Here is a 14,342-nt window from a genome sequence, read left to right as displayed (position 1 = left end):
AGTGAGAAAGCTATATGAGACATGCAATAATACAGTCAAATATGTTTGACTTAGATAAAATTAAATTAGAAAGCATGTCAAAGCATGTCAAACTCTACATGTACAGGGGTGGTGATGGCACAGTGGAAATGACACATGCCTTTGGTGTGGGAGACCTGGGTTCGATTCCCACTCCAATACATCAACCAATGTGTCCCTGAGCAAGACACTTAACCCCTAGTTGCTCCAGAGGCGTGTGACCTCTGACAATTGCCAGAAGCAATTGTAAGTCGCTTTGGATAAAAGCATCAGCTAAATGACATTTAATTTAATGTATTGTACATGTACATGTGATTCTTATTTCCAAGTGTGACCCCTAGTGAAGTTGAGTTTGACACCCCTGTTGCTATCTGATCTGGCAAACCTGCATCAAAATAATGGACCTTAAAACATCCGGGAGATTTGTGCTACCAACATCTCGAGTTCAGCTTGCTTCACGTTTTCTGCCTCAGTCTGTTATTTCGTGATGAAGGATGACCACCCCCGTGTGCCCTTTTATGCGCCTCTTCTGAGCGATGGTGCCGCTGTGTTTTAATGTGCTGGGTGATGTCTATTTCCCCGCCGCGCGCTACATTAAAATCAATGCGACACACCTTACAGAAAGCGTGGAGTTTGTCGATATGACTAGGGTAAGATGCAAGTCAATTGTTGCGCCCAACACTGTTGAAATTTACAGCTATATTTCGATTTCTTTGCGAGAACACCACCTTCACCTGCCATCTTTACCGGCTCGCTTTCGGGTCTGAACTTTCCGCGAAGCTTTCGCAGAGATCAACTGGGCAACTGGGTTATAGGTTGCCAGGTTGAGGGCTATAAGTTGCTAGGTTGAGGTGACAGACGGATTGAAAATTGTATATGGTGTGTGGATTGTGTGAATAGGATGTGTTTCATACAAGATCTGGCAACTGGTCAACATCAGACAGACATATTGGTCTGATTATTCATAAAGGAGTTTGGGCCATGCTGCAAATTACGGGAGTTTCCCGGGAGAAATAGCAAACCGGGAGATAGGGCTAAAAAACGGGAGAAACCAGGAAAAACGGGAGTGTTGGCAGGTATGCCTTTAAAATAATGTTTCCAAAATTGTTTCAGTGGTCCATCAACTCGTAACAGGGTGAACGGCACTTCTGCATTCGCTTTGCGGCCCTCTATCGGCTATAACTGCACTAGGCAAGTTTGCCCTGATCGGGTATCGGATCTGTAGTTCAAATGAGACCTAATGAGACACAATGAGACCTAATGAGACACAATGAGACATAATGAGACACAATGAGACATAATGAGACACAATGAGACACAATGAGACATAATGACAGCGGTAACGGACAATTCCACTTCCAACCTGTAGGGGGCCGAAGCGGGAAAAGTTCTCTAGCGTTGCTTTCGTTAAAGGTGCACTATGAGTTCCTGCATGACGCCACTTCTGTTGACGTTCCAAGTAAATGCCAAACATAAACGGAGCAAGCTCGCCCCATGTTACCGTCACTGTCATGACTAACCCCCAACCATCTTGTCTGTGATTGGCTGGAACGTGGTTTGTTGTATTTTGGTGCACAGCCTGTGCCCCCTAGTTACCCCTGTGTTGTCTCCTGAGACCGGGCTTTCTCACGGTGTGTTCAGGGGCCAGGCAGCTAGCGGATCAAAGAGAGACGCCTACGATTTTGAGACAAAAAATGAAAACGCGCTGAAACCACGCAGGAACCTCACAGTAGGGCTGTCAACGAATATTCTAAATTCAAATAGTTTTTAAAAAAAACGGATTTCGAAGGTGAAAATTAATATTCAAATTTAAAAACGGACTAGAAGAAGAAGGAAAAAGGTAAACAACGGCAGAACTGGCAGCAGCGTTGCCGTCAATGCTTCGATGTGATTCACTGACCTACTTCGTCGGATCGAGACTTTCAATCACCATAAAAGAGCTCATCTTAACCCGGTGAGTTTACCAGAGAGAGTCACTCTGAGAGTCCTGTTTCCGCTTTGTTACGCACCGCTGAAAAAAAAGAGCCGTGCGCGAGCTCGGCTCGAGCTCCATAATATTACATCATTTCGACGTCACGATGTCGCGCGCCACCTTGGATGCATGCGCAACCAGATGTTCGAATAGTTCGAATATTCTGTGTTTTGTTTTTGTTAAGAGGGAATATTCGAACATCATTTTTGAGCAACTTTGACAGCCCTACTCCATAGTGCACCTTTTAAAGTCTCTGTGATCGGAGATATCTGTCCGAGATCAAAAAGGGGAGTTTTTTTTTTTGTATCCGTCGAAGGCACTTAACTCTCTCGCGATGCTTGAAGTCAAGAAGATTATTTTATTTTTATTTTTTTTAGGCATTAGCTTGTACGAGTCTTATCTGCATGTTAATGGGGGAAAAAAAGCACTTGCGTAAAATGTAAAACACGCAGGACTAAAAACCGCTCACGTGACGTCAGCTTTATGCAACAAAAAAAAAGGAGAAAAAGAAGGAAAAAAAAGCCCCCACACGTCTGTAAAAACCAGCAACGCTTGGAAGATCTTGAAAAGATATATTATGCATCCCCGATACACGCCAGAGCTTTGTGACTGTTGTCTCTTCCACCCAGCAGCCATGTTGGACCACGTGCGACCGGTTTGGATTATTCTTAACACCCAAACTCACCAGAGCCGAGCAGCCGACACCCTCGGGCCTCCTGCACGCCGGCTGCGTGGCGTGCTAACAGGTTAGAGCGAGACACGCACCTCTCCGGTGCCGAAAACCTATTTTTTCACAGAACACGCATGCGTGTTGGAAGCGTTTCCAGGCAAAATAGAATATAGGAAAAAGATGTTTATACAGTACAGGCCAAAAGTTTGGACACACCTTCTCATTCAATGTGTTTCCTTTTTATTTTCATGACTATTTACATTGTAGATTCTCACTGAAGGCATCAAAACTATGAATGAACACATATGGAATTATGTACTTAACAAAAAAGTGTGAAATAACTGAAAACATGTCTTATATTTTAGATTCTTCAAAGTAGCCACCCTTTGCTTTTTTATTAATAAGGGAAATAATTCCACTAATTAACCCTGACAAAGCACACCTGTGAAGGTAAAACCATTTCAGGTGACTACCTCATGAAGCTCATTGAGAGAACACCAAGGGTTTGCAGAGTTATCAAAAAAAGCAAAGGGTGGCTACTTTGAAGAATCTAAAATATAAGACATGTTTTCAGTTATTTCACACTTTTTTGTTAAGTACATAATTCCATATGTGTTCATTCATAGTTTTGATGCCTTCAGTGAGAATCTACAATGTAAATAGTCATGAAAATAAAAAGGAAACACATTGAATGAGAAGGTGTGTCCAAACTTTTGGCCTGTACTGTATGTCGTTTAGACGCAAATACATATTAAGAAATTACATTTTGATGTTTGAAAGTCTGACATAAATGCAGATATATAAATGTAATTTAAAAAAAATATATATATATATACAGGTGCAAATATTGCACCTGTATATATGCATATTTCAATATTTAATTTTTCAAAATAAAGTTGAAGAACACGCTATTATTTTGTTTTATCAATGGGAAACATCCATGAGTCCAGACAAGGCTACCACCAGCAGCAGCAGCAGCGCGTCAGACACGTTTCTGGTGTGCAGAGACATAGAAAACGCCACGCAGGCAGTGTGCAGGATACCTTAATGTTCGGCTTTCTCTGCTTTCTCAGCCACTTTGACAGGAAGTCAGCCATCACTTAAGAGGTGTATATATATATTTTTGTTTTTTGCTCCGACAGTCACAGATGTCAACGTAACGTAACAGTGCCTGGAAGAGGCTGCGAGCTTCGCCTCAGACCAAAAAAATGCTCAAAAGAAATTATAGTTTGTTTAAGAAAAGCAGGTTCAAATGTTTGTGGGAAGAAGCCCTCTCAGGAGTGCGTACAGCGCTTAAAGCCCCCTCCCCCCTCCCCTCCTCCCCATCTCAGGCTTCAGCTTTACTGCTCTTTCAGGTTAAGTTCTTAAAGATGGATGTTGATATTTTATCTATTTTAAACCACCCCCTCTCCCCCCCCAAAGTGCCAAAAGCCGTCTAACTTGTGCATACAAGTGGACTATCAAAGGCTGCAACTAAGGATTAGTTGTATTATCCGTTCATCTTTAACCCTCGTGTTGTCCTCCCGCCCAGTACGCAATTTTTGTTTTTTCGCGCTCCAAATGAAAAAAAACGTTTTTGTCATTTTCGACACTTCTTTTTGTCATTTTTGTCACTGTTTTTGTCGCAATTAGTCGTTTTGTCCCTTTTTTGGTAATTTTTGTCACTTTTTTTTGTCACTTTTTTCATCGTTTTTGTCACTTTTTCAAATTTTCTTTTTTTGCCTTTTCCCCGATATTTTTGTCACTTTTCTACTGCGTTTTTTTTTGGCGTTTTGTTGGGGGGTTTTCCACGTTTTTTAAGCTTTTTCCGACATTTTTGTCACTTTTTTCAACGTTCTTTTATAAAAAAAATTGTTTTTTTATAAAAATTTTATAAAACTCCCAAATTCAAAGAAAGTAGTGAACTTATTTTTTTTAGACATTTTGGTTGACGGAAACCCATATTTCTGATAACAGAAACTTTTGGAAAATGGGTCAGATTTGACACGAGGACAACAGGAGAGTTAAGTTTGTCCGTGAACTAAACGAAATACCATTTTTTTGTCCGTAAACTTTACACAATAACGACAACAACTCAAATGCACTTCTGTTTTTTTTGGCGGGATTGTCCTTTAACCCCAGCAGCTGTGATTGACAGCTCTTAGCCCCTCCCTCTCTCTCTTTACCTGCACTCGCTGCACCTGTTTCAGGTGCATAGCAACATCATTTTAAGTAACAAAAGGTAAAATATTAATTATTATTCTGACTATAAAGACTCTTTTTTTTTTTTTTTTTTTTTTTTTTTAATTCAAAGTTGTCTAAGTCTGTATGTATATAATTTCTCAGATATCTTTTTAAAACATTTTTTTAATAAATACAGTATATTTAAAATCAGCTTGTAGAAGACGTTTGACGCCTGATGTCAGTTTTTTTTGAACAACAGCTTGTGAAACGAATGAAATTAGCTGCATGTGTTTGTGTGAGCATCTCCAGTAAAAACATTTTGCCTGGTCCCCCAACACATACACACACACACACACACACTATTTGGAAATACTGTTATCAAACCGAGCTCCAGTTCTTTGTTTCTGAGCCTTTACAGGATTTTTGTGGTCAGTACCTTCTTTAAAGGGTAACTTTCAACTTTTATTTTTCAACCTGGACCCTATTTTCTCATCATTTTGTGTCTTAAGTGACTGATGGGAACAACAATCTTTGAATTTAGTCCGGTATTAAGCCATACCTCTGCAGTCGGAAGCAGCGAAACAAGCTACGATGTGGGTTATTAGGGCGATTGTGCATCGTCAGTTAGTGTCCACTAAAAGTTCTGTTTGTTGCCGCTGACAGACTCAGATTATTATTCTAAGTGTCTGACAACATTATGAAAGGATCCCTACAGAGATAGACCTTTTAGTTAAAGAGTAAGATCCTTTTAGTTTAACATGAAACAGCCCCGACATCACCATCGCCAAACTCCACCAGACTCCATGTAAATAATCAGGACTTTTAGCATCGTAAAACACACTTCATTCAAAGTGGATAGAAATGAAATAAACCTATCAAAAGCCGTCTTGGTTCATCTTTCCACTGTTCCACCATCACCACTCTGGTTTGGTTGAAATAAACCCTTAATTCACCCATTTACATGTGGAGATATGCTGGCTCTATACACGCTAAAAGTCCTGATTATTTACATGGAGTCTGGTGGAGATATGCTGGCTCTATACACGCTAAAAGTCCTGATTATTTACATGGAGTCTGGTGGAGATATGCTGGCTCTATACAAAGTCCTGATTATTTACATGGAGTCTGGTGGAGATATGCTGGCTCTATACACGCTAAAAGTCCTGATTATTTACATGGAGTCTGGTGGAGTTTGGTGATGGTGATTTCGGGGCTGTTTCATGTTAAACTAAAAGGATCTCACTCTTTAACTAAAAGGGCTATCTCTGTAGGGATCCATCCCATAATGTTGTCAGACACTTAGAATAATATTCTGGGCGCCCAGATAGCTCAGTTGGTAGAGCAGGCGGCCATGTGTAGAGGTTTACACCTCGACGCAGCGGACCTGGGTTCGATTCCGGCCTGCGGGCCTTTGCTGCATGTCATTCCCCCTCTCTCTCCCCTTTCACTTCTTCAGCTGTCCTATAATTAAAGGCCTAAAATGCCCAAAAAAATAATCTTTAAAAAAAAAAAAAAAAAAAAAAAGAATAATAATCTGAGTCTGTCAGCGGCAACAAACAGAACTTTTATTGGACGCCGACTGGTGGTGAACATCTGTCCTGTAGGGTTACATTACAGCTCGGTTAACAGCTGCCGGTTACAGCGATCTCGCTCAATACTGGACCAATTTAAAAGATATTTGTTCACATCAGTCACTTAGACACCAATGCATTATGGGAAATAGGGTCCTGGTTTACTAATGTCAATTTTGAGATTGTGAAAATTCATTTGTTTTCTATATTATATAAATGTAAAGTTTTCTACCTTTGGGGCTGTGTGATTGAAAATCTGAGTAGTTTCTATTTCTTCTGAGGGTTTCCCAAAGTGGGGGCAGGACCCCCATTTGGGGCCGCTGGAAAGAAAAGCATATAAAATGTGAAAATTAGGTTTACTTTTTAACCTTTTGTGTTGTCCTCGGCTCAAAATTAACCCGTTTTTAAAGGTTTTTTTTGTATCAGAAATATGGGTTTATTTCAACCAAAGTGCAAAAATAACAGGTATGTTGTATGGGTTCCCTACAACATATGTTCTTCGCAGGCAAAATTAATGATTACTTGCATTGAATTTTGGGTGTTTTGTTCAAATTTATAGCCTTTGAATTTGAAGAAAAAAAATGTTTAAATGGTTTTCGAACTCTCTCCAGTCTGTGATTCTCTCAACATGCTAAGATCTTAACTATTAGACAAAATAATTCACCATTTCAGCTTTTTTTGACCCCAAAAATGAGGTATAATGTCGTTTTAAATTAAGTTTATTGATCATAAATATAAAAAACAAAATTTGAAAAAAAAAGTTTTTTGAAAAAAGCACTGAAAAAAAAGTTATTTTTCAATTTTTGATGGGAAGACACCACGAGGGTTATTAAGTAAACATCGTTAAACATAAATCATATCCGATAAAACAGGGAGAGGGAAAAATATAAAATAAAGACAAAAAGTAAACGTATGCAAGCGGAGAGGAGACCATCTTTCCCAAAATGTATTTATTAAACCGCGCTAATCAGAGGGTTAAAATAATATTTATTATATTTATTTCAGTCATTAAAAACAATGGTCTAATTGTGGACATAACAAGTAGAAATTTAAGCAAAATTGGGTAAAATAAATCAAGTCCAAAATCTTAATTTAAAAATAAAAAAATATTTTCGCCCGTTTCCTTTTCCATTGACTAAACTGACAGATTTGAGTTTTTATTGGATAGTGAAATGTTCCAGGGACTGTTTGAGGTCTGGAAAGTTTAGGAAATCGGTTTGAGTTTCCCAGGTTTCCTGAAGGCGCCGACACACCGAGCCAATGATCGGATGAGGTCGGTGACTCGAGTCTGTTCGGTGTGTCCCGTGCCGTCGTACGTCTGAGGAGCCGCCAGCGTTCATTTTGGCCGATTTTGACATGTTGTATCGGGAGACGGGCAGTCGGACTCAACAGCCAATCTGATTGGTGGAGCCCTAGCCCCTGACTAGCGAATCAGTGCACTTTTTTTTTTTTTGGTTTATTTAAATAGGGACAGATACAAAAAAAAAAACATAGATTATTACATTAAATAACAATCCGATGCTTGTATCACAGTGTTTGGAGCCATGGCTAATTCGCAACACCTGTCCCTAGGAGGGCTTTTAACAGTTCAAATAATAAAAGAAGTCAAATCTTTACAGTGAATACAATAAAATGTCCAAAAAAACAGTTAACCGCAATAAAATAAGTGTAGTAAATAAACACATTAACTTCGGACTCACACAGATGCACACCTCACATACACACAGCTATACATATATATGGCATGATCACACTGCTGTATTAACCATGCTTTTACTAGTTTTTTTAAAGGTGGACAATTTGGGTACTTTTGTTACAACACTTACCGGAAATGACGAGCGGGATGGGCCTGACGAACGGCTCTCAAAATCTGACGAAAATCGAACAAACTGACCTTTTGTCGATCAAAAAAACAGACATATTCAGCTACTTACTGCACAGCCTATTTCTCGCTTAAAAATGTTTTCAGAAACACGTTTCGGTGAACTATCAGGGGTGTGTCAGGGGCCTTTTTAAATGTTTGGAAAAACCCGAAGTGGATTCAGAGAGACAGTGAGGTCTGTGAAGGAAGTAGGGCTGCCACCTCTTAGTCGACGATTAGTCGACTAAGAGGTAGTTTTGGTCTTAGTCGACTAAGATTTCTTTAGTCGATTAGTTATTTTTTATGCTTATTCATGCTTAATTACTTATTTCCAAGAAACTTCTGAGCACATTTCTGGTAAACACAAGATTTAAAGTGGTGCTTTTGCAGGATTAATTGTGGAGAAAGTTTTACAGATGGTTAATTAACTACATTTATATTGTCTTAACCACCTCTCAAAGCTCACAGCTCTGTCAATTAAATCAACTAATCGATTAGTCGACAAAATCCTATAAGTGTTAGTCGACTAAGAATTTCTTTAGTCGAGGACAGCCCTAGAAGGAAGCCCAGGCGACGCATCCTCATGAACGAGTCCGTATGATATCGTACGAAAATGTACGTATGCACACCGAAACGTTTGATATCCTACCAAATCAGGAGACTGGCTACGAGCTCCGTGACGCTGAGCGGCAGTTGCTAGTTGTTTTAGCCGCTTCAGAGCTCCGTCGCAGCTCGGTCGTATCCGCAGCAGTTAGGTGTGTTTTTGCCGAGAATTGGTGAGTTTGAGGCGGGTACAGAGCACCGCGAGCTGCCGCTCGTTTCGGCGAGATTACGGTTAAATCCAGGATTCGCCTTTGGATTCGGTTGAATATTGGGCTTTTTGACGGGGTTTCGGTTTCTGACGAATCTTAGCATTTTTTCCCAGCGAACCGAACCCTCTGCTTGCACTCGGCGCGCTACGCTGGTCTCCGTAGTGACGGCGCCGTTGATTACGGGAAGGTGTTTACGTAGGTGGAGCGTTCAATGGAGCAGGCTGTGAGGAAGTGGACATGGATCTGGTGAGCAGAACAAGTTGTTGTTTGGCAGAACTTTGAGTCAAAAGAAGGCCATTCAAGTCCAGCTACATGTTCAATCTGTTCAATGCTGATTGGTCCGGTGGTGGCGAGGACCATAAACTACACACAACATGGCCGCTGTTACAACATCTGGTACGAAACATCTGGTAAAGCGACAAAGTGTCGAAAAAAGTGCCTAAAAAAGTCGACAAATACATTGGTTAAAAGTGACAAAAGTGTCAGAAAAAGCTTCAAAAAATGTGGAGGGAAAAACAACAAAAAAGTTTTGTTTTTTTTTAAACGCAGAAAAAAGTAATAAAAACGTAAAAAAATAATTAAAAAATGTGACTAAAGAGTCAAAAAAAGCTCCAAAAATGTGGTATGGGGGGGAAACAACAAAAACGTAAAGACGAGCAAAATGTTAGGAAATCCACGCGTTCCTTGGATCGAGCTCAATCACGTGACTTAGGCCACGCCCATTTCCACAAAGAACTTCCGCAAACATCGCGAAATATGCAAAACCAACTTTTCTAAAACGCCCCCTAGGCCGTGCGTCTGATCTGCACCAAACTCGGCACGTAGCATCTCCAGACGCACCTGACCGAAAGTTCTCATAGGAAGTTTGATAACTTAACGTGTTCGCAAATTACAGACAAACTAAATGTTGTAGCTAGCTACCAAACGCGAACTTTAACATATCTCTGTGAAAGTAAACGCTATCGCCGCAAAATATGAGATTATTTGACATTTAAAGGAGTTGATTAAAGGATATATAAATCAATTAATAATGTCCCGTCGTTTGAATTCAAACTTTTTTTTGTCATTTTTTCCAATTTCTTTTGTCATTTTTCCGATTTTTTGTCGATTTTTTTCCTCCAATTTTCGAAGCTTTTTCAACGTTCTTTTGTCTTTTTTTCGAACATCGAATAAATTCAATGAAGAGTGTACTTACTTGTGAAGAGCGTTGTATGGAACCATCCACGTTATTTGTTTTTATTTTATTTGTTTTAAGGTTGTTTTTTGGGCTTTTCCGCCTTTAATGGATAGGACAGCTAGGTGAGAAAAGGGAGAGAGAAGGAAGACATGCAGGAAATGGTCACAGGTCGGATTCAAACGCTGGACCTTCTGCGTCAAGGCATAAACCTCTCAGTATATGTGCGCCTGCCCTACCCACTGAACCAACCCGGCCACAATCCACGTTATTTTCTTTGACAATCTGGTTGAAAGAAACCCAAATTTGTGATGTAGAAACATTTTGAAAACGGGTCAGATTTGACCCCGAGGGTTAATAAGCCTCTTGTGCTTCAGTGTAGGGCTGCAACTAACTATTACTTTCATTGTCAAATCTGTGGATTATTCTCTGCATAAGTGGTCTATAAAATGTCAGAAAAAGGTTAAAAATGTGGATCAGCGTTTCCCTAAAAAGCCTAAGATGCCGTCCTCAAAGATATTCAGTTTCCTGTCCCAGAGGAGAGAAGAGACTAGAACAATATTCACATTTAACACGCTGACATCAGAGAATGTTAATGTTGTTGAAAAAATGACTCAAACTGATTCATCGATTATCAAAATAGTTGCCGATGAACTTAATAGTCGAGGACTAATGGATTGACCTTTGCAGCTGTACTTCGGTGTCTTTGGTGTCTGTGCTGCTCTGTTGGACTCACCACAGCTAGAAGAAGTAGTTTGAGCCCTTGACAGGTTGTAGTGGAGGTGAGGTGTGAGAGGAGAGCTTGTTTCAGGGTTTTTTTTAGGGGGAGAGGTCTGTGTTTTAGTTGGAGCAGAGATGGTTGCTGTCGGTGCCGGCTGCCGATGCTTCAGATCTTATAACGTTAAAGTTAGTTTTCTTTTGTTGTGTGGCTTGTGAGTCCCAACTATTCGCTTTTAAACTTTCGGATGGACTTAATGGAAGTTGCTCTGTGGTTGTGGTTGTTGCATGAAACTGTGTACTAGGAGCAGAATTAGTTTTTCTTTATTAGGGCCGTTACAGAGTCAACGCGAGCAAGCGATGCGAGCAACGTGCTCCCTTTCATAGTCTAAACCAGGGGTCACCAACATGGTGCCCGTGGGCACCAGGTAGCCCCCCAAGGACCACACGAATAGCCCTCAGGCCTGTTCTAAAAATGAAAATTGAATATTGGTATTATCTGTTTCCCACCTTGTTAAGTCATTGTTGATAATTATTGTGAGAAATCATTAACATGATCAGTGTCTCCACATAGATGAGCATCATTAATCATTAATAATCACATACAGTAGAGGCCAAAAGTTTGGACACACCTTCTCATTCAATGCGTTTCCTTTTTATTTTCATGACTATTTACATTGTAGATTCTCACTGAAGGCATCAAAACTATGAATGAACACATATGGAATTATGTACTTAACAAAAAAGTGTGAAATAACTGAAAACATGTCTTATATTTTAGATTCCTCAAAGTAGCCACCCTTTGCTTTTTTTGATAACTCTGCAAACCCTTGGTGTTCTCTCAATGAGCTTCATGAGGTAGTCACCTGAAATGGTTTTACCTTCACAGGTGTGCTTTGTCAGGGTTAATTAGTGGAATTATTTCCCTTATTAATAAAAAAGCAAAGGGTGGCTACTTTGAAGAATTATTTTTTTATTTTATTTTATTTATCCTTTATTTAACCAGGAGAAGCCCATTGAGATTAAAAATCTCTTTTGCAAGGGAGACCTGGTCAAGATAGGTTACATCACATCATTACATATGTACAAAGACACCAAAAAAGAAACATGAAAATAAAGACAAATAAATTAAATTAATAGAAACAGTTTGAAAGCCAAGTATGCACTTACAAGGAAATTGCAATTAAAAAGATTGACAAGTGAGGGAGTTCAACTCAAAACACCTCATTCTTAACTTGAAAGCACTCAAAGGAATCAATTTACTAAGTTTTAAGTTATTCTGCAGCAAATTCCATGTAAAGGGAGCAGAATAAACGAAGGCCTATATAAGAATCTAAAATATAAGACATGTTTTCAGTTATGATGGAGACACCTGGAGAGGCGTGATTGGGAGGAACGGCCTCCCTGATCTAAACCAGAGTGGTTGTTTGTTGTTGGACTTCTGTGCTAGTCATGGATTGTCTATAACGAACACCATGTTCGAACATAGGGATGCTCATAAGTGTACCTGGTACCAGAGCACCCTAGGCCGAAGGTCAATGATCGATTTCATAATCGTTTCATCTGATCTGAGGCCGTATGTTTTGGACACTTTCGGGTGAAGAGAGGGGCAGAGCTGTCAACCGATCACCATCTGGTGGTGAGTTGGGTCAGGGGTGGGGAAGACTCTGGACAGACCTGGTAAGCCCAAACGTGTAGTGCGGGTAAATTGGGAACGTCTGGAGGAGGCCCCTGTCCGACAGACTTTCAACTCACACCTCCGGCGGAGCTTTTCGTGCATCCCTGTGGAGGCTGGGGGCATTGAACCCGAGTGGACAATGTTCAAAGTTTCCATTGCTGAAGCTGCGGCGAGGAGCTGTGGTCTTAGGGTCCTAGGTGCCTCAAGGGGCGGTAACCCACGAACACCGTGGTGGACACCAGTGGTCAGGGAAGCCGTCCGACTGAAGAAGGAGTCTTTCCGGGATATGTTATCTCGGAGGACTCCGGAGGCAGTTGCAGGGTACCGAGGGGCCCGAAGGGCTGCAGCCTCTGCCGTGAAAGAGGCAAAGCAGCGGGTGTGGGAGAAGTTTGGAGAAGACATGGAGAAGGACTTTCGGTCGGCACCAAAGTGTTTCTGGAAAACTGTTCGCCACCTCAGGAGGGGAAGGGGAACCATCCAAGCTGTGTACAGTAAGGATGGGACACTGTTGACCTCAACTGAGGAGGTAATAGGGCGGTGGAGGGAGCACTTTGAGGAACTCCTGAATCCGACTAATACGCCCTCTATGTTAGAGGCAGAGCTGGAGGATAACGGGGATTGTCGCCGATTTCCCAGGCGGAAGTCACTGATGTAGTCAAACAACTACACAGTGGCAAAGCCCCGGGATTGATGAGATCCGTCCAGAAATGCTCAAGGCTCTGGGTGTGGAGGGGTTGTCCTGGTTGACACGCCTCTTCAACATTGCGTGGAAGTCTGGGACGGTGCCAAAGGAGTGGCAGACTGGGGTGGTGGTTCCTCTTTTTAAAAAAGGGGACCAGAGGGTGTGTGCCAATTATAGGGGTATCACACTTCTCAGCCTCCCTGGTAAAGTCTACTCCAAGGTGCTGGAAAGGAGGGTTCGGCCGATAGTCGAACCTCGGGTTGAGGAGGAACAATGCGGATTCTGTCCTGGTCGTGGAACAACGGACCAGCTCTTCACTCTCGCAAGGATCCTGGAGGGAGCCTGGGAGTATGCCCAACCGGTCTACATGTGTTTTGTGGATTTGGAGAAGGCGTATGACCGGGTCCCCCGGGAGATACTGTGGGAGGTGCTGCGGGAGTATGGGGTGAGGGGGTCTCTACTCAGGGCCATCCAATCTCTGTATGACCAAAGTGAGAGCTGTGTCCGGGTTCTCGGTAGTAAGTCGGACTCGTTTCAGGTGAGGGTTGGCCTCCGCCAGGGCTGCGCTTTGTCACCAATCCTGTTTGTAATATTTATGGACAGGATATCGAGGCGTAGTCGGGGTGGGGAGGGGTTGCAGTTTGGTGGGCTGGGGATCTCATCGCTGCTCTTTGCAGATGATGTGGTCCTGATGGCATCATCGGCCTGCGACCTTCAGCACTCACTGGATCGGTTCGCAACCGAGTGTGAAGCGGTTGGGATGAGGATCAGCACCTCTAAATCGGAGGCCATGGTTCTCAGCAGGAAACCGATGGAATGCCTTCTCCAGGTAGGGAATGAGTCCTTACCCCAAGTGAAGGAGTTCAAGTACCTTGGGGTTTTGTTCGCGAGTGAGGGACAATGGAGCGGGAGATTGGTCGGAGAATCGGCGCAGCGGGTGCGGTATTGCATTCAATCTATCGCACCGTTGTGACGAAAAGAGAGCTGAGCCAGAAGGCAAAGCTCTCGATCTACCGGTCAGTTT

This window comes from Perca flavescens, chromosome 6 (genome assembly GCF_004354835.1).
Source record: "Perca flavescens isolate YP-PL-M2 chromosome 6, PFLA_1.0, whole genome shotgun sequence".
Taxonomy (NCBI): domain Eukaryota; kingdom Metazoa; phylum Chordata; class Actinopteri; order Perciformes; family Percidae; genus Perca; species Perca flavescens.
The sequence above is the reverse complement of the archived record's forward strand: the minus strand, read 5'-3'. Positions refer to the sequence as shown.